A 19,350-nucleotide genomic window follows, 5' to 3' on the forward strand; every position below is an offset into this window, starting at 1 on the left:
CCCCCTCTAGTGGTGGGCTTCGGTCCCGCTCAAATTCACAATTAATGGCGGGGGATGAACATAGTCACTGACTCCGCAGTCCCTATATGTGTATTGTGCCAAAAATAGAAGTATATATTGCTACCCAGGGCGCCGCCCCCCCCCCCCCCCCCCCTTGCACCCATCAGTGTCTGCCGTCTTCTGCTGCCTTAGAAGTCTTCTTTCTTCTTATACTCACCTGGCTTCTATCTTCCGGCTCTGTGAGGAGGATGGCGGCGCGGCTCCGGGACGAACGGCAGGGGGAGACCTGCGTTCCTATCCCCCTGGAGCTAATGGTGTTCAGTAACCTAAGAAGCAGAGCCTATCAGTTAAGTAGGTCTGCTTCTCTCTCCTCAGTCCCACGATGCAGGGAGCCTGTTGCCAGCAGAGCTCCCTGAAAATAAAAAACCTAACAAAATTATTTTTTCAGAGAAATTCAGTAGAGCTCCCCTGTAGTGCATCCAGTCTCCTCTGGGTACAGGAACTAACCGAGGTCTGGAGGAGGGGCATAGAGGGAGGAGCCAGTGCACACCCATACTAAAAGTTCTTTAGAGTGCCCATATGTCCTGCGGAGCCCGTCTATACCCCCATGGTCCTTACGGAGTCCCCAGCATCCTCTAGGACGCAAGAGAAAATATACGTTATGGTAAGAACTTACCGTTGATAACGTGTTTTCTCTTATGTCCACAGGGATCCACAGGATAACACTGGGATACTGTCGAGCGACAGCGAAAATGGCACCAACACGGTCACAAACTTTCTGGTCGCCCAGTATGCATTGGGGCCTCCACTATATAGTCCCGCCCACTGACTCAGTCAGATCAGTTCTTTCCACAGCGATTTTAGGCAGTACCATTAGGTAGAAACCTGTACAGGCGATAAGAACACACACGCACACCCTTCCATACAAGAAGGAAGAGGTTTTAGTGATTGTCTAGATCCTCAAATCAGATGCGTCAGGGTGGGATCCCTGTGGATAGCTGTGGACATAAGAGAAAACACGTCATCAACGGTAAGTTCTTACCATAACGTATATTTCTCTGGCTGGGTCCACAGGGTTATCCACAGGATAACATTGGGATTCCCAAAGCAATTTAGTGGTGGGGACGCTCCTGATTACCCAGGAGGACCTTTCGCCCGAAGTCTGCGTCGTGAGAGGCAAAAGTATCCAAGGCATAATGTTTGATGAATGCGTTTATGGAAGACCATGTGGCTGCCTTACAAATCTGTTCTGCTGAAGCACCCTGTTGTGCTGCCCATGAAGGACCTACCTTACGTGTAGAGTGCGCAGAGACTTTAGCCGGAATAGGGAGATCTGCATGAGAATAAGCTTCTGATATTACCATTCGGAGCCATCTCGCCAGCGTCTGTTTACTAGCAGGCCATCCTCTTCTATGGAATCCGTAGAGGATAAAGAGGGAATCCGTTTTCCAGATGACACTAGTACGATCTATGTAGATTTTTAAAGCCCGGACCACGTCCAGTGACGCTTCTCCCGCAGATAGTCCCGATACCTGAAAAGCTGGGACTACAATCTCTTCATTCAGGTGAAACTTTGACACCACCTTTGGAAGATAGCTAGATCTCGTTCTGAGAACTGCTCTGTCTGGAAAAAAACTTGGGAAAGGAGACTTACATGATAATGCTCCTAAATCCGATACTCTTCTGGCTGACGCCATTGCCAGTAAAAAAAGAACTTTAACCGTTAACCACTTACGATCTGCTTTCGCAAGTGGTTCAAACAAAGGACCCTGGAGAAATTTAAGAACCAGATTCAAATCCCAGGGAGCTGCAGGAGGAACAAATGGAGGTTGAATATGTACTACTACTTGAAAAAACGTACGTACATCCTGTAAATCAGCAATCTTCTGCTGAAACCATACAGTTAACGCTGATACTTAAACCTTCAAGGAAGCAACTTTCAAACCCTTATCCAGGCCTGCCTGAAGGAAATCCAATATCCTAGCTATTTTAAAAGATCTCGGATTAAAGTTTTTTCCAGTACACCAGTGAATATATGCTTGCCATATTCTATGATATACACGGGCCAAAGAAGGTTTTCTTGCTCTAAGCATGGTTTGGATTACTTCCTTCGAAAATCCTTTAGACTCTAAGATAGAGGTTTCAACAGCCACGCCGTCAAAGATAGGCGATCCAGATGACTGACAACAAGGACCCTGCATTAACAGATCTGGACGTTGAGGGAGCAGTATCGGTGCTTCCACAGACATTCTCCACAGATCTGTGTACCAATGCCTTCTTGGCCAAACTGGAGCTATTAGAATGATTGATCCTTTTGCTTGTTTTATCTTTCTCACTACCCTGGGTAACAGATATATTGGAGGGAACAGATATGCCAGCTGAAACCTCCATTCCACTGACAGTGCATCTACCAGGACGGCTCCTGGGTCCCTTGTTCTTGATCCGTACCTCGGAACTTTGTTGTTTAGTCGAGACGCCATCAGGTCTATCTCCGGTAGACCCCATCTGTTCACTAGTGTCTGAAACACTTCTGGGTGTAGTGCCCATTCGGTTTCCTAAATGGTGTACCGACTGAAAAAATCTGCTTCCCAATTTAGTACACCCGGGACAAATACTGCTGACAATGCCGGGAGATGGAGTTCTGCCCATTTTAGAATGGGAGTTACTTCTTCCATCAGACTCTTGCTGCGAGTCCCTCCTTGATGATTTATGTATGCTACTGCCGTCGCATTGTCTGAGCGGATCTGGACTGGTCTTCCTAGTAGATTGTCCAAGAGATTTATCGGCAGGCGACTTTCCCTTGCGGTCGATTTTCCCTGGAACCATAGGCTTCCGAGTACCTTGCAGGCTGGCATCTGTTGTCAGGTCTTTCCACTCTTATCCAAAAGGGTCTCCCCTTGTTTAAATGGTCTGTCTGTAGCCACCACGCTAGAGACCTTTTTACATTCACTGGAATCTTTATCATCTGCTTTTTTATTATAGGGCAGAGCTTGGAACTGGAAATGTTCCTGGAGGATGGCAAACCTGAGGTAACACTGATGTGATAGTGCTGTAGGCACATGTAGGTAAGCATCCCGCACATCCAGAGATACCATGTAATCTCCCGGTTCCATAGCCAACATTATGGAGCGCAACGTCTCCATGTGGAACTTCAGGATCCAAATGTATTTGTTCAACATTTTCAGATTGAGGATTGGTCGGTATGACCCATTTGGTTTCTGGATTAGAAATAGATTGGAGTAAAACCCCTGCCCCTTTTGTGATGGAGGTACTGGGACAATCACACCTGACTGCAGTAATTTTTGGACTGCTTCTTGCAGGGCATTGGCCTTCGACTCTATATGAGACGGGCTGGTGCAAAAAAAAAATATTTGAGGAGGCTGCCTCCTGCATGGGAACCCATACCCCTGAGATACCACCATCTGCACCCAAGCATCTGTTGTTGACTGTTGCCATATGTGTGCAAAATGCAGGAGTCGGCCCCCAACCCTGGAATCCTCCAGGCGGAGGCCCGTCTCTTCAGGCTGATTGTTTCTGTTCAGGTTTGGAAGCTGGCTTTTTGCTAGCCCACTGCTTCCTACCCCTGGGTTTAAACTGGGGTTGCTTAGACTCCTCTTTTGCCTTGGCTTTGCTTTGCCAACGAAATGAGTGAAATTTTAAACCCTTGGACTTAGGGTTATAAATAGCCGGAAATCTGACCTTTTTCGATTCACCCTCTGATTCTAGGATATCCGATAAAGGTTTCCCAAATAATATATTACCTACAAAAGGCAATGCTTCCAATTCTTTCTTGGATTCCGCATCTGCCTTCCAGGTACATAGCCAAACTGCTCTGCGAGCGACTACTGCCAGGGCTGAAGCTTTAGAAACAACTGTACCTACATCAATTGCTGCTTCTTCTAAACACTGGGCAGATTGTCTTAAACGGCAAAAGCTATCCTCTTGTTCCCTAGTAGGGGAAGGGATGCTATTTTCTAGTTCCTCTATCCATTCGCCCATTGCCTTTGCTACCCAGGCCGAAGCCATAGCAGGTCTTACCACTGCTCCTACTAGAGAGAAAAAATAAGAATTTACTCACCGGTGATTCTATTTCTCGTAGTCCGTAGTGGATGCTGGGGACTCCGTAAGGACCATGAGGAATAGACGGGCTCCGCAAGGGGCTGAATATGCAGCACTCCCTTAACAAACCTCTGAACCTCAGGCAGTGAAGCCAGTTCTTTTTGAAAGAAAATGGATAGGGCCGAAATCTGGACCTTTATGGGCCCTAATTTTAGGCCCAAAGTCACCCCTGACTGTAGGAAGTGCAGGAATCGACCAAGCTGGAATTCCTCTGTAGGGGCCTTCCTGGCCTCACACCAAGCAACATATTTTCGCCATATACGGTGATAATGCTTTGCTGTCACGTCCTTCCTAGCCTTTATCAGCGTAGGCATAACTTCATCTGGAATGCCCTTTTCTGCTAGGATCCGGCGTTCAACCGTCATGCCGTCAAACGCAGCCGCGGTAAGTCTTGTAACAGACAGGGCCCTTGTTGCAACAGGTCCTGTCTGAGAGGCAGAGGCCAGGGGTCCTCTGTGATCATCTCTAGTAGTTCTGGGTACCAAGTCCTTCTTGGCCAATCCGGAACAATGAGTATTGTTCTCACTCCTCTTAATTACTATTCTCAGCATCTTGGGTATGAGGGAAGAGGAGGAAACACACAGACCGACTGGAACACCCATGGTGTTACTAGTGCGTCCACAGCCATCGCCTGAGGGTCCCTTGACCTGGCGCAATATCTTTTTAGATTTTTATTGAGGTGGGACGCCATCATGTCCACCTGTGGCAGTTCCCATCGATTTGCGATCTGCGTGAAGACTTCCTGATGAAGTCCCCACTCTCCCGGGTGGAGGCTGTGTCTGCTGAGGAAGTCTGCTTCCCAGTTGTCCACTCCCGGAATGAACACTGCTGACAGTGCTTGCACGTGATTCTCCGCCCAACGAAGAATCTTTGTGGCTTCCGCCATTGCCACCCTGCTTCTTGTGCCGCCCTGGCGGTTTACATGGGCGATCGCCGTGATGTTGTCTGACTGAATCAGCACTGGTTGGTCTCGAAGCAGAGGCTCCGCTTGACTCAGGGCGTTGTATATGGCCCTTAGTTCCAGTAGATTTATGTGCAGACAGGTCTCCTGACTTGACCACAGCCCTTGGAAGTTTCTTCCCTGAGTGACTGCCCCCCATCCGCGGAGGCTTGAATCCGTGGTCACCATGACCCAGTCCTGTATGCCGAACCTGCGGCGCTCAAGAAGGTAGGCACTTTGCAGCCACCATAGAAGAGACACCCTGGCCCTGGGGGACAGGGTGATCAGTCGATGCATCTGAAGATGTGATCCGGACCACACTGAAAGATCCTCGCATGGAACCTGCCGAATGGAATAGCTTCGTATGACGCAACCATCTTTCCCAGGACTCGCGTGCAGTGATGCACCGATACCTGTTTTGGTTTCAGGAGGTCTCTGACCAGAGTCACGATCTCCTGTGCCTTCTCCTCTGGGAGAAACCTTCATCTGGACTGTGTCCAGAATCATACCCAGGAAGGGCAGACGCGTCGCAGGAATCAGCTGTGACTTTGGAATATTCAGAATCCAACCGTGTTGATGTAACACTTCCTGAGAGTGTGCTACGCTGCTCAGCAACTGCTCCCTGGACCTTGCCTTTATGAGGAGATCGTCCAAGGATGGGATAATTGTAACCCCTTGCTTCCGAAGGAGCACCATCATCTCCGCCATTACCTTGGTAAATATTCTCGTGCTGTGGACAGGCCAAACGGCAACGTCTGGAATTGGTAATGACAGTCCTGTACCACAAACCTGAGGTACTCCTGATGAGGCGGATAACTGGGGACATGCAAGTAAGCATTCTTGATGTCCAGAGATACCATAATGTGAATTGCCGCCAGCACTACCTCCCTTTCCATGGGGGAAGCTGGCAAGGCCGATTTTAGGTAACGGTGAGGGGGGGGGTCACTTCGAATTCCAGCATGTTTCCCTGAGATACAATTTGTATAGCCCAAGGATCCACCTGTGAGCGAACCCACTGGTTGCTGAAATCTCGGAGACGTGCCCCCACCGCTCCTGGCTCCGCCTGTGGAGCCCCAGCGTCATGCGGTGGATTTAGTGGAAGCCGGGCAGGACTTTTGTTCCTGGGAACTAGCTGCATGGTGCAGCCTTTTTCCTTTACCCCTTCCTCTGGCAAGAAAATATGCACCTCTGACTTTGCTCTTTTGCGAACGAAAGGACTGCATTTGGTAATACGGTGCTTTCTTAGGCTGTGGAGGTACATAAGGCAAGAAATTTGACTTCCCAGCCGTAGCTGTGGAAACTAGGTTGGAGAGAGCGTCCCCAAATAACTCCTCACCCTTATAAGGTAAAACCTCCATGTGTTTTTTTTTAGAGTCGACATCCCCTGTCCATTGCAGAGTCCATAAGACCCTTCTGGCAGAGATGGACATTGCATTTACTTTAGAGCCCAGCAGGCAAATGTCCCTCTGGGCATCCCGCATATATAGGACCGCGTCCTTGATATGTGCCAGGGTCATCAAAACACAGTCTCTGTCTCCTCAGACAGAGTATCCGTCCATGCCGCTACCGCTCTACACATCCAAGCTGAAGCAATGGCTGGCCTCAGCAGTGTACCAAAATGTGAGTAAACAGACTTCAGGATAGCTTCCAGCTTTCTATCCGCAGGATCCTTTAGGGCGGCCGTATCCTGAGACGGCAGGGCCACCCTTTTAGACAAGCGCGTCAACGCCTTGTCTACCCTAGAGGATACGCCATCAGTAATCTTTTGGAAATCACTTGCTTCCTAACCGGGGAATCCCAGGCTTTTTCACATAATTCATTCAATTCATGTGACGGGGGAAAAGTCACTTCTTGGTTTTTCTCCCCATACATATAAATCCTTTTGTCAGGGACAGGATTTTCCTCAGAAATGTGTAATACATCCTTCATTGCCACAATCATGTAGCGGATGTCTTTAGTCATTTTAGGCTGCAATTTTGCCTCACCGTCGTCGAGACTGGAATCAGAGTCCGTGTCGACATCTGTGTCAACTAACTGGGATATTGGGCGCTTTTGAGACCCTGACGGCCTCTGCGCTGTGGGAGCAGGCATGGGCTGAGACCCCGACTGTTCCAATCTGTTATGCAAGGAGCTTACATTATCATTTAACACCTTCCACATATCCATCCAATCCGGTGTCGGTCCCGTCGGGGGCGACACCACATCAGTTTGCACTTGTTCTGCCTCCACGTATCCTTCCTCATCAAACATGTCGACACAGGCGTACCGATACACCACAGATACACAGGGAATGCTCTGATTGAGGACAGGACCCCACACAGGCTTTTGGGGAGACAGAGAGAGAGAGTATGCCAGCACACACCACAGCGCTATATAACCCAGGAATTACACAGTACTTTACTGTTTACACGATAGCGTATATATATATATATATATATATATATATACACACACACACACACATGTATACTGCAGGGGAGAGCCTGGGGAGCGTACTTCTGTGAAGAGAAAATAGTGCTGGTGTGCTGAGGAAGAAGGCCCCGCCCCCTCAGCGGCAGGCTTCTGTCCCGCATCTCATGTGTAAAAATGGCGAGGGCTCGCACATATATACAGTGCCTGACTGTATATATGTGTACTTTTGCCATCAGGTATCTTAATTGCTGCCCAGGGCGCCCCCTCTCACCCCTGCACCCTACAGTGACCGGAGTGTGCGGGTGTGCTGTGGGAGCAATGGCGCACAGCTGCAGTGCTGTGCGCTACCTTTAGTGAGGATAGGAGTCTTCTGCCGCCGGTTTCAAAGTCTTCTTGCTTCTGTACTTGTGGCTCTGCGAGGGGGACGGCGGCGCGGCTCCGGACAATCAAGGTTAGGTTCCTGTGTTCGATCCCTCTGGAGCTAATGGTGTCCAGTAGCCTAAGAAGCGCAACCTAACTGCAGTTAGTAGGTTTGCTTCTCTCCCCTCAGTCCCACGTAGCAGGGAGTCTGTTGCCAGCAGAAGCTCTCTGAAAATAAAAAACCTAACAAAATACTTTCTTTACTAGTAAGCTCAGGAGAGCCCACTAAAAGCACCCAGCTCTGGCCGGGCACAGATTCTAACTGAGGTCTGGAGGAGGGGCATAGAGGGAGGAGCCAGTGCACACCAGTAGTACTAAATCTTTCTTAGAGAGCCCAGTCTCCTGCGGAGCCCGTCTATTTCCCATGGTCCTTACGGAGTCCCCAGCATCCACTAGGACGTTAGAGAAATATTTTTCAAAAGGCTCTCTACCCTTCTGTCTGTGACATCATTCAATGAGGTAGATGACGGTGGTAAAGCAGATTTATGCACGAGTCGCAGAACATGTGCATCTACTTTCTTCTCGAACAATCTCCAGCAGGAAATGGATAATAAGAATTCCATCTTTTAGGGATCTTAAACTTTTTACCGGGCTCTGCCCAAGACTCATCCATCATTTCAGTCAGCTCATCTGATGCTGGAAATTCAGCTTTCACTGATTTTGTTTGTTTAAATACAGGTGCTTTAGCTTTTAACACTGTCTTGGCTGGTTCTTCCAGAGAAAGCACAGCCTTCACAGCATCAATAAGTTCAGCTACATCATCTGAACTAAAGCTCTGCGACTGATCATCATACGGAGTTGAATCGATTGTTTCCGCATCATCCTCTGATGTATCCTCTTGTGTAGTCTGCCATACAGACGTATCTGTCTTAGTCTTACCTGTCCCTGTACACTGCCGCTCTTGATAACGGACACGGACGCTCACCGATGGACACGGACGCTGAGCGAATTCCACGTGTATGCAGACGCTAAAGGCCTGCGACTCGGTCTGGGCGGGTTTATATCCAGTGTACACAACCGCAGCGTCTAAGCTGCAACCGAGTACCCTCGTGGTAGCGTCTGAGCCGGAAGTGAGGTCATTTAGTTCATGAAACGAGAGACACGCGGAAACTGGTCATGAACTCGGAAGAGGGGCGGCCAGGAGAGCGTCTGAATCCCCGTTGACTTAAACTCCCAGGATCGCGGCCTCACCTAGTCCTGGCGCCTATGATCCCAGGAGCGTAGCGCTGTCACACTCTTGATGTTCGGCGAATCAACACACTGATTGTAGTCTCCACCAAATCAGTGTAGCTGTGTCCTGACCCCTCTAGTAAGAGGAAGTCCATAGACTCACCATCTCCCCATGCTCCGGCCACAGCCTGGTAATGTCTGCTGGACCTGCTAGAACTTAGAGACAGCACTGATACCCGAAGGTAAGCGTAGTTGCTACCCGGTGGGGAGTTGTTGGAGCGACTTTCTAGTATGCGTTTAAGACGCTGTTAAGAGAAGTCGCTCAAAAAACATATAGTAAGTCAATAAAAATAAGAGGATTTTGGTACTTACCGATAAATCCATTTCTCTGAATCCTCTAGGGGACACTGGAGTCCTATACAGTAGGGGTGTGAAGCCTTGACCCGGAGGTGTGGCACAATCTTAAATTAGCATTGTCTGCACAGCCGGCTCCTCCCCCTTCACATCCCTCCTCCCTCAGTTTGAAAAATGTGACTGAGAGAATAGGACATGATACTATAGCCCATGGCGAGGAACCGAACAACATATCCAACAGCGGCCAAGAACTCTTAACCGAATAATTAACGCTGTTTGCACGAACTGATTAAAAACAAGAACTTTGAACACAGCAGGTTGACAGCACCGAGGCGGGCGTCCAGTGTCCCCTAGAGGATTCAGAGAAATGGATTTATCGGTAAGTACCAAAATCCTCTTTTCGCTTTCATCCACTAGGGGACACTGGAGTCCTTTACAGTAGGGGACGTCCCAAAGTTTTCCCCCAGGGAGGGAGTGCTGTCGGTGGCCTGCAAAACTAAACGTCCGAACTTAGATTCTCCGGACGCAAAAGTATCAAACTTGTAAAATTTTGTGAACGTGTGGGCTGAAGACCACGTCGCCGCTCTGCAAAGTCGAGTAGTGGAAGCACCTCTGGCAGCCGCCCACGAGGCACCCACTGATCGGGTAGTATGAGCACCCGTCTGAACTGGAAACTGTTTGCCACAGGAAATATAAGCCTGCCGAATGGCAAGTCTAATCCATCTGGACAAAGTCTGCTTGGAGGCCGGCCAACCCTTCTTTGGCCCATCATAAAGAACAAACAAATGGTCCGACTTTCTGAAGGACGACGTAACCTGTACGTATACCCGTAAAGCTCGGACAACATCCAATGACACATCCTCATCTGTGAGACCCTGGAAAGATGGGACCACTATTGGCTAGTTTACATGAAACCCCGACACCACCTTCAGAAGGAAGACTGCTCTTGTACGGAGTTCCGCCCTATCCTCATGAAAAACTAAGAAAGGGCTCTTACAGGATAAAGCTCCCAACTCAGAAACCCGCCTAGCCGAAGCCAAGGCAAGTAATAACGTGACCTTCCAAGAAAGATATTTCAGGTCCGTTCTTGTCAATGGCTCAAAAGTCGGTGACTTCAAATATTCTAAAACCAAACCTAAGTCCCATGGTGCCGTGGGAGGACGAAAAGGGGGTTGAATCCTCAGAACCCCCTGTAAAAAAGTTTGAATCTCTGGTAAGGATGCTAACCGCTGTTGAAAAAGGATGGAGAGAGCCGAAATCTGAACCTTCAAAGAGCCCAATCTGAGTCCTCCCTCTAGACCGGCCTGAAGGAACAGTAGAAGTCGCGATAAATGGAAATTAGATGAATTCCATCCCCGTTCCTGACACCAAGCCATGTACCGTCTCCAAATCCTGTAGTAGTGCCTGGCTGTGACCGGTTTCCTTGCGGCAATCATTGTAGGAATGGCCGTTCGTGGGATCCCTCTGTTTCTTAAGATCCGGGTTTCAATAGCCACGCCGTCAAACGCAGCCTGTTTAGGTCGGGGTGCAGGAACGGTCCCTGAGATAGCAGGTCCTCTCTCTGAGGTAACCTCCAAGGATCTTCCGCAAGTAACCCTCGCAGGTCGGTGTACCAACTCCTGCGGGGCCAATCTGGTGCGATTAGAATGACCCACACTCGTTCCCGCTTTACTCTTTTCAGAACCCTGGGTATGAGTGGGAATGGTGGAAATATGTAAACCTTCCTGTAACACCACGGAAGTGTCAATGCGTCCACTCCTTCTGCTGCTGGATCTCGAGTTCTTGACACATATCTGGGCAGCTGATGATTTTGTCGAGACGCCATTAGATCCACCTGAGGCAGACCCCATCTTCTCACAATCATGTTGAAAATCCGTGGATGAAGGCACCACTCTCCCGGATGCATGTCCTGGCGACTGAGGTAATCTGCCTCCCAGTTCTCCACACCTGGAATGAACACTGCCGAGAGAATGAGGTCTCTTCTTTCTGCCCACAACAAGATCTTTGTGGCCTCCTTTAATGCCATCCTGCTCTTTGTTCCTCCTTGACGGTTTATGTAAGCCGTCGTCGTGACATTGTCCGACTGAATCCTGATGTGTTGATTCATGACTAGGTCTTCTGCTAAGAGAAGGGCATTGCAGACTGCTCTTAGTTCGAGGATATTTATGGGTAATTTGCTTTCTTGTATCATCCACCGTCCCTGAAACTGACGGTCCTCTAGGTCTCTGCGCTGCACCTGCTACTACAAACATTGATTTTAACGCCGTGTCAACTTTACGGTCGGACGCATCCTTTAAAGTAGTTACGTTAGGAATTGGCAAGATTGTCAAAGAAGACAATCTTCCTAGTGAAGCATCCACTACCGGCGGATTTTCCCACTTGTCCATTACACCCCTAGGTAGGGGGTAAGTTACCTGAAAACGTTTCGGAAATTGAAAAAGTTTGTCAGGTTGTTTCCAAGCCTCCTCCATCTGAGACTGGAGGGATTTAGGAATGGGGAACGCTGCTGAACACGGCTTCTGGGATTCAAACAAATCGAAATCCTCCGGCTCCCGGACATCCTCTTATTTAAAGCTTAGGATGTCCTTAACCGCGTCAATTAAGGAATCCAGACCAGAGATCACCGAGTCTTCTTCAGGAAAATTGGCGTCTAGGTTAGGTTCAATTAACTCACCTTCTTCCGTATTCCAGAAGAAAACCCTCTTCCTCCTCAGTTTCTGGTATAATAGGAAGAGTTCTTTTAACAGCCCTGGGCACACTCGTCTCAGCGTGTGCGAGCGGTGTTAACTTAATGAGAAATTCCTCCATTGTCTTTGAGAATCCCGCAGCCCATTCCGATTGCTGCTTGTGGGATTCTGCCATTTCCTTGGAGATTCTATTAGCAGGGTTGTCTTCCCAAGCCTTAAGGTCCCTACACACTTAAAGATTATCTGTCTGATTGGAAAGAAAATCTGGCAATGTCTGGGAGCAAATGACAATCAACCATTTGCTTCCAAAATCCAGAAAATGGACAGAAATGGTTGTTAAGATCAATTGTTTTAACGAAACAAACTTAACCAATTTGTTTGAAAGTCCATTTTTGTCTGTTGTGCAGTGTTTAAGAGCAAATGGTCAATTGTCATTTGCTCCCATACATTACCAGATTTTTGTTCCAACCAGAAAGATTGGACAGATAATCTTTAAGTGTGTAGGGCACTTTAGGCAGAGTACTGCTCCCAGGTGGAGCGTCCTTGTCTAAGCAGGAGTCGCACACCCCGGAGCTGCCAACCCGCGCGCTCTTCTTGTTACATTTCGTACAAACATAGCAGGTCTTTGAGGTCTTGGTAGCCTTAGACATGTTGTTTTTCTTTTTTAAAACCCCTTACCAGGGTATTACGCAGCGCTTTCACCCTTTAAACTAGGAAGAGAAAGACTGGGAGATGACGGAAGCGAAGGTATTGGATCCGGCTGGAATTACCTGTCTCCTTTTCTTTATAAAAAGGAACAGGTCAAAAAATTAAAATAAAAAATAAACCAGCCGACTCTCAACCCTCACACCCCAACTGTAAATCAGCCACGATGTTAGAGTTGGCTTGCTTCTGTGTATTTTCTCCGGGATCTTTGAAACAGACGTCCCTTGAAAATATAATTTGTAAAGTTTGATTACTTTTCAGAAGATCCTCGTATATGATCTATATACATTACACCAGCAGAGGGAGCTGTTGCCTAACTCGCTCTACTATCTTAATGCATGTACTATCCAGGCCGTGCAGCAGGGGGAGTTATTTATTTTATGAATAAACTTTGTCCTATGTACACTACTGGTGGGGAAGGACCCATCCCTCACCTCATCCTGGCACCAAAACGAATAAACATGGCCCCCACTATGTAAGTTCCGCCGTCCCCCCCTGCTTACAGGGAAGACAGGATGAGTCCCGCGCCGCACTGACTCTCTCACGCGCCGATACCGTCGCTCTGCCCTTCCTCCCTGATTAGCTGTATAAAAGGGAGTTTTAAACAGTATTCTCAGTAAAGGTTTTAGAGAGAGGGAATATATCTATATCTCTATATATCTATCTATATCTCTATATATCTATCTATATCTATCTATATCTATATCTCTCTCTCTCTTTACTAAGTCCCTAGCCTAAGCTTGTACCAGTAATAGTTGATCTTTGAGGATATCCTGTGGAGAGATGCCGGTCCCTTCAATAGGGATCTTTGTCTCTCTGAATTCAGGTAGCTTTGTCCCCCCTTTATTAGGGTTACGCGGCCCCTTTTAGATCTTTAGTCAGGAGCTCAAGTTCTCCACGTGTTGTGCCTCCAGCACAATTTTTCAAACTGAGGGATGTGAAGGGGGAGGAGCCGGCTGTGCAGACAATGCTAATTTAAGATTGTGCCACACCTCCGGTTCAAGGCTTCACACCCCTACTGTATAGGACTCCAGTGTCCCCTAGTGGATGAAAGAGAAAGTAAAGTAAAAGCTTGAGGCTGCTCTCTCAGCAGCCCTGTGACCATGCGGCTTCCTGCCGCACCAAGTAAAAAACTATATAGTGGAGGCCCCAATGCATCCTGGGAGGCCAGAAAGCTCGTGGCCGTGTTGGTGCCATTGTCGCTCGACAATATCCCAATGTTATCCTGTGGATAACCCTGTGGACCAAGCCAGAGAAATACACAATAAGCATATCCTTTGAACAATCTATATTAAACAATAACCCTGACGCACTTTGCCCTCTCAGGGTGTAGAATATATGGATAGCAGTAGGAGTGCGATACACGGAGTAGATATCACACAGCAGTTACATGCGGGGTTATAGAGGAGGCGCTATGCATTCTGGGAACAGTCAAAGCTTTTAGCCTGTTGGTGGTTCGGATCAAAATCCTACTCTACACCCCGATGTTATTCCCTGTGAAACCCAGAGTACCCTGCAGCAGAAAAAAAACCACATCACTATAATGACATTTGCATAGAGTCAGATTAAACTGAGGTGAAACAGTATAATATCAGTGTATAAGACACACAGCTCCTCTACAGATCATATAGTGACAGTCACTTTGGTATATTGGGGAGACCCTAAATCCCACCTACCTGATCCTCCTGTGGGATCCTGTGATTCTCCTCTGTACAATCCTGGGAATACAGAGGACAGGGACATCTCTCTGGGGTATCTCTGTTACTGGGCCCATCTGTAGGAGACACACAGTGACTGAGTACAGTGTATATATGTGATTATCAGGTGATGTGTGTATATAGGGGCCCCAATACCTGCTCTCCCCTGTACAATACATGACAGTCTCCTCTTACCCAGTGATGTGAGGGGCCGGTGATTCTCCATCATCACGTCCTTGTACAGACCCCTGTGTTCCTCTATATACTCCCCCTCCTGCATGGAGACATAGACAGTGACATCCTGGCACCTTATAGGAACCTGACACACACAGTGATACAGTCATCATCCAGACACGTCCCCTGGTGTTACTGTATAATGCCCCATTCCCAGCAGTCACCTCTCCAGTCATCACCCAGACACATCCCCTGGTGTTACTGTACAATGTCCCATTCCCAGCAGTCACCTCTCCAGTCAGCAGCTGAATGATCTTGTTGGTGAGTTCCAGGATCTTCTGGTCATTGTCTCCCTCATGTATCAGTGAGTGAGGTGGAGGCACCGGGATGGGGCTCTGGGTCCTCCTATGTCCTCCTGACACGTGGGGATAGCTGGGCGTCTTCTTCACCACTGTGTATTCCTGTGAAATACGGGAGACACCAAATATCATTGTATACACTCCTAGATCCCCTGACCTCCCCAGTCATGTCCCTGTATTAGTACTCTAAATATAAGTGATGTCACTGTAACACTCCCAGATCTCCTCACCTCCCCAGTCATGTCCCTGTATTATAACTATAGATATAAGTGATGTCACTATGTCGCTCACAGATCCCCTCACCTCAAGAAGGAGGGTGGCAGAAGACAGGCTAGTGGAAGGTGAGGGGGCAGCAGGGTCAGACGGGGTGGCAGGTGAAGGGGTCGGCAAAAAACAGACTGGGGGTAGCAGGAAAGGGTGGTAGTAGAAGACAGGCAGCAGCAGGTGAGGTGGTAGGATGGGGGAGGCGGTAGGTGAGGAGGGGTTGCAGTAGAGATGCAGTAATGACAGGCAGGGGGCTGCATGTGTGTGTGTGGGGGGGGGGGGGGGGGACAATGGTCAGCAGGTGAGGAAGGGAGCAGGTGAGGGGGTCAACAGGAGACAGGTGGGGAGCGGCTGGAGACTGGGAAGGTACAGGTAGGGGGCAGCAGAAAGTGGTGGCAGGGGGCTGCAAGGCAAGGGGGTTGCAGGGTGAGATGGGATATGGCAGCCATTACCTGGAGGATGAGAGCGGCAGTAGAGACGGGTGGGGATGCTGTTAGCGTCTGCCAGTCTTGTAAATGTCCCTCCAAAAATGGTCGCCATCTCCTCTAGAACAGTCTGAAGTGTCTCCTGAGGCGGTGGCCATTTTGGGTGAGACACTTTCAACATTATTTCATGCGGAAAGCCAGATATGGAATACTGTCTCAAAGAGACCGCGGCCGCATGCGCCCCATGTGATTGCACAGATCACCTAGCCCTAGAAATGGCTCTGATGGCAGAAGACTGGGGTGCGGCAGGAGATAGGTGAAGGGGCAACAGGAGAATGACAAGGAGCGGCAGGTTAGAAGGGCAGCAGGTGAGGGACAGACAGGGGGCTGCAGGCGAGGAGGCATTAGGACAATGTCAGGGGCAGCAGGTGAGGGGGCATTAGGAGAATATACGGGTAGAAAATGAGGGGTATTAGGAGAATGTAGGGGCAGTAGGTGACAGACAGGGGGTAGTAAATGAGGGGATATTAGGATGTCAGGGGCAGCAGATAACAGACGGACAGCAGGTGAGTGGGCATTAGGCGAATGTCAGGGACAGGAGAGGGGGCACTGGGAGAGGATGGGGGCATTGGGAGAGGGGGTATTGGGAGAGGATGGGGGCATTAGGAGAGGGGGTATTGGGAGAGGATGGGGGCATTAGGAGAGGGGGTATTGGGAGAGGATGGGGGCATTAGGAGAGGGGGTATTGGGAGAGGATGGGGGCATTAGGAGAGGGGGTATTGGGAGAGGATGGGGGCATTAGGAGAGGGGGCACTGGGAGAGGATGGGGGCATTGGGATAGGGGGTATTGGGAGAGGATGGGGGCATTAGGAGAGGGGGTATTGGGAGAGGATGGGGGCATTAGGAGAGGGGGTATTGGGAGAGGATGGGGGCATTAGGAGAGGGGGTATTGGGAGAGGATGGGGGCATTAGGAGAGGGGGTATTGGGAGAGGATGGGGGCATTAGGAGAGGGGGTATTGGGAGAGGATGGGGGCATTAGGAGAGGGCGTATTGGGAGAGGATGGGGGCATTAGGAGAGGGCGTATTGGGAGAGGATGGGGGCATTAGGAGAGGGCGTATTGGGAGAGGATGGGGGCATTAGGAGAGGGCGTATTGGGAGAGGATGGGGGCATTAGGAGAGGGCGTATTGGGAGAGGATGGGGGCATTAGGAGAGGGGGTATTGGGAGAGGATGGGGGCATTAGGAGAGGGGGTATTGGGAGAGGATGGGGGCATTAGGAGAGGGGGTATTGGGAGAGGATGGGGGCATTAGGAGAGGGGGTATTGGGAGAGGATGGGGGCATTAGGAGAGGGGGTATTAGGAGAGGATGGGGCAGGAGAGGGGTATTAGGAGAGGTTGGGGCAGGAGAGGGGGTATTAGGAGAGGATGGGGGCAGGAGAGGGGGTATTAGGAGAAAATGGGTCAGGAGAGGGGTATTAGGAGAGGATGGGGCAGGAGATGGGGTATTAGGAGAGGTTGGGGGCAGGAAGGGCGGTATTAGGAGAGGATGGGGGCAGGAGAGGGGGTATTAGGAGAGGATGGGGGCAGGAGAGGGGGTATTAGGAGAGGATGGGGGCAGGAGAGGGGGTATTAGGAGAGGTTGGGGGCAGTAGGGGGTATTAGGAGAGGATGGGGCAGGAGAGGGGGTATTAGGAGAGGTTGGGGGCAGGAAGGGCGGTATTAGGAGAGGATGGGGGCAGGATAGGGGGTATTAGGAGAAAATGGGGCAGGAGAGGGGGTATTAGGAGAGGATGGGTGCAGGAGAGGGGGTATTAGGAGAGGATGGGGGCAGGAGAGGGGGTATTAGGAGAGGATGGGGGCAGGAGAGGGGGTATTAGGAGAGGATGGGGGCAGGAGAGGGGGTATTAGGAGAGGATGGGGACAGGAGAGGGGGTATTAGGAGAGGATGGGGGCAGGAGAGGGGGTATTAGGAGAGGTTGGGGGCAGGAGAGAGGGTATTAGGAGAGGATGGGGCAGGAGAGGGGGTATTAGGAGAGGATGGGGCAGGAGAGGGGGTATTAGGAGAGGATGGGGGCAGGAGAGGGGGTATTAGGAGAGGTTGGGGCAGGATAGGGGGTATTAGGAGAGGATGGGGTCAGGAGAGGGGGTATTAGGATAGGTTGGGGGCAGGAGAGGGGGTATTAGGAGAGGTTGGGGCAGGAGAGGGGGTATTAGGAGAGGATGGGGCAGGAGAGGGGGTATTAGGAGAGGATGGGGCAGGAGAGGGGGTATTAGGAGAGGATGGGGCCGGAGAGGGGTATTAGGAGAGGATGGGGTATTAGGAGAGGATGGGGCAGGAGAGGGGGTATTAGGAGAGGTTGGGACAGGAGAGGGGGTATTAGGAGAGGATGGGGGCAGGAGAGGGGGTATTAGGAGAGGATGGGGGCAGGAGAGGGGGTATTAGGAGAGGATGGGGGCAGGAGAGGGGGTATTAGGAGAGGATGGGGGCAGGAGAGGGGGTATTAGGAGAGGATGGGGGCAGGAGAGGGGGTATTAGGAGAGGATGGGGCAGGAGAGGGGGTATTAGGAGAGGATGGGGCAGGAGAGGGGGTATTAGGAGAGGATGGGGCAGGAGAGGGGGTATTAGGAGAGGATGGGGGCAGGAGAGGGGGTATTAGGAGAGGATGGGGGCAGGAGAGGGGGTATTAGGAGAGGATGGGGCAGGAGAGGGGGTATTAGGAGAGGATGGGGGCAGGATAAGGGGTATTAGGAGAGGATGGGGGCAGGAGAGGGGGTATTAGGAGAGGATGGGGCAGGAGAGGGGGTATTAGGAGAGGATGGGGGCAGGATAAGGGGTATTAGGAGAGGATGGGGCAGGAGACAGGAGGGATGAGGGGACATTACCTGGAGGATAAGGCTCACACCCTGGCCTGGATGTAGATGCTAGAATCAAGTGGGCTAAGGGACCTTTTCCATCACACCTTGGACGGAGGAATTTGTACCGGAAGTGGGCGGGGAGGTATTTCCGAGTCATCGTCATCCTAGCGCATGGGATTATGGGTAGTGATTACCACGGTAACTCAGCAACCAGGAGCAGCCCCGCCCACTCACTGCCCATAGGCCGCAGCCTCCAGTCACTGCTACACCCAGCCCCGCCCTCTCTCCCTCTCATAGGCCGCATTGCCGCGTCACTCATTTACCTCCAGCCCCGCCCACTCACTGCCCTGCAGTTTCGCGTCACGCAACAAGCCCCACTGCCCCGCCCACTATCCTGCCCATTGGCCGTCGAATCCTATCACTCTCCTGCCCATAGGCCGCAGCTTCCAGTCAGTTACAGCCAGCCTCGCCCTCTCTCGCTCTCATAGGTCACAACGGCTCCGTCACTCATTTACCTCCAGCCCCGCCCTCTCTCTACCCATAGGACGCATCGTATCGTCACAGCATCGCACTGTCCCGCCCACTATCCCGCCCATTGGCGGCCGTATCCTATCACTCTCCTGCCTATTCACCGAGGCCACGCCCACTACTCTGCTCATAGGCCGCAGCTTTCAGTCACTGTTACACCCAGCCCCGCCCTCTCTCCCTCTCATAGGCCGCAATGCTCAGTCACTCAATAACCTCAAGCCCCGCCCGCTCACTGCCCA

The 19,350-nt window shown here is 50.4% G+C and overlaps 1 long non-coding RNA gene across 1 annotated transcript; it reads right to left on the reverse strand.

Annotated features, from left to right (window-relative positions):
- Positions 1 to 14,485: 14,485 nt before the first annotated feature.
- LOC134983854 (uncharacterized) lies at positions 14,486 to 18,795 on the reverse strand. Its single transcript, XR_010191691.1, has 4 exons — positions 18,611 to 18,795; positions 14,969 to 15,139; positions 14,700 to 14,778; positions 14,486 to 14,581 (listed from the first exon to the last, which is right to left on the reverse strand). It is a non-coding gene; the product is annotated as an uncharacterized LOC134983854 (long non-coding RNA).
- Between the last annotated feature and the right edge of the window lie 555 nt (positions 18,796 to 19,350).

The sequence above is a fragment of the Pseudophryne corroboree genome, assembly GCF_028390025.1.
Source record: "Pseudophryne corroboree isolate aPseCor3 chromosome 3 unlocalized genomic scaffold, aPseCor3.hap2 SUPER_3_unloc_27, whole genome shotgun sequence".
NCBI classification, from domain to species: domain Eukaryota; kingdom Metazoa; phylum Chordata; class Amphibia; order Anura; family Myobatrachidae; genus Pseudophryne; species Pseudophryne corroboree.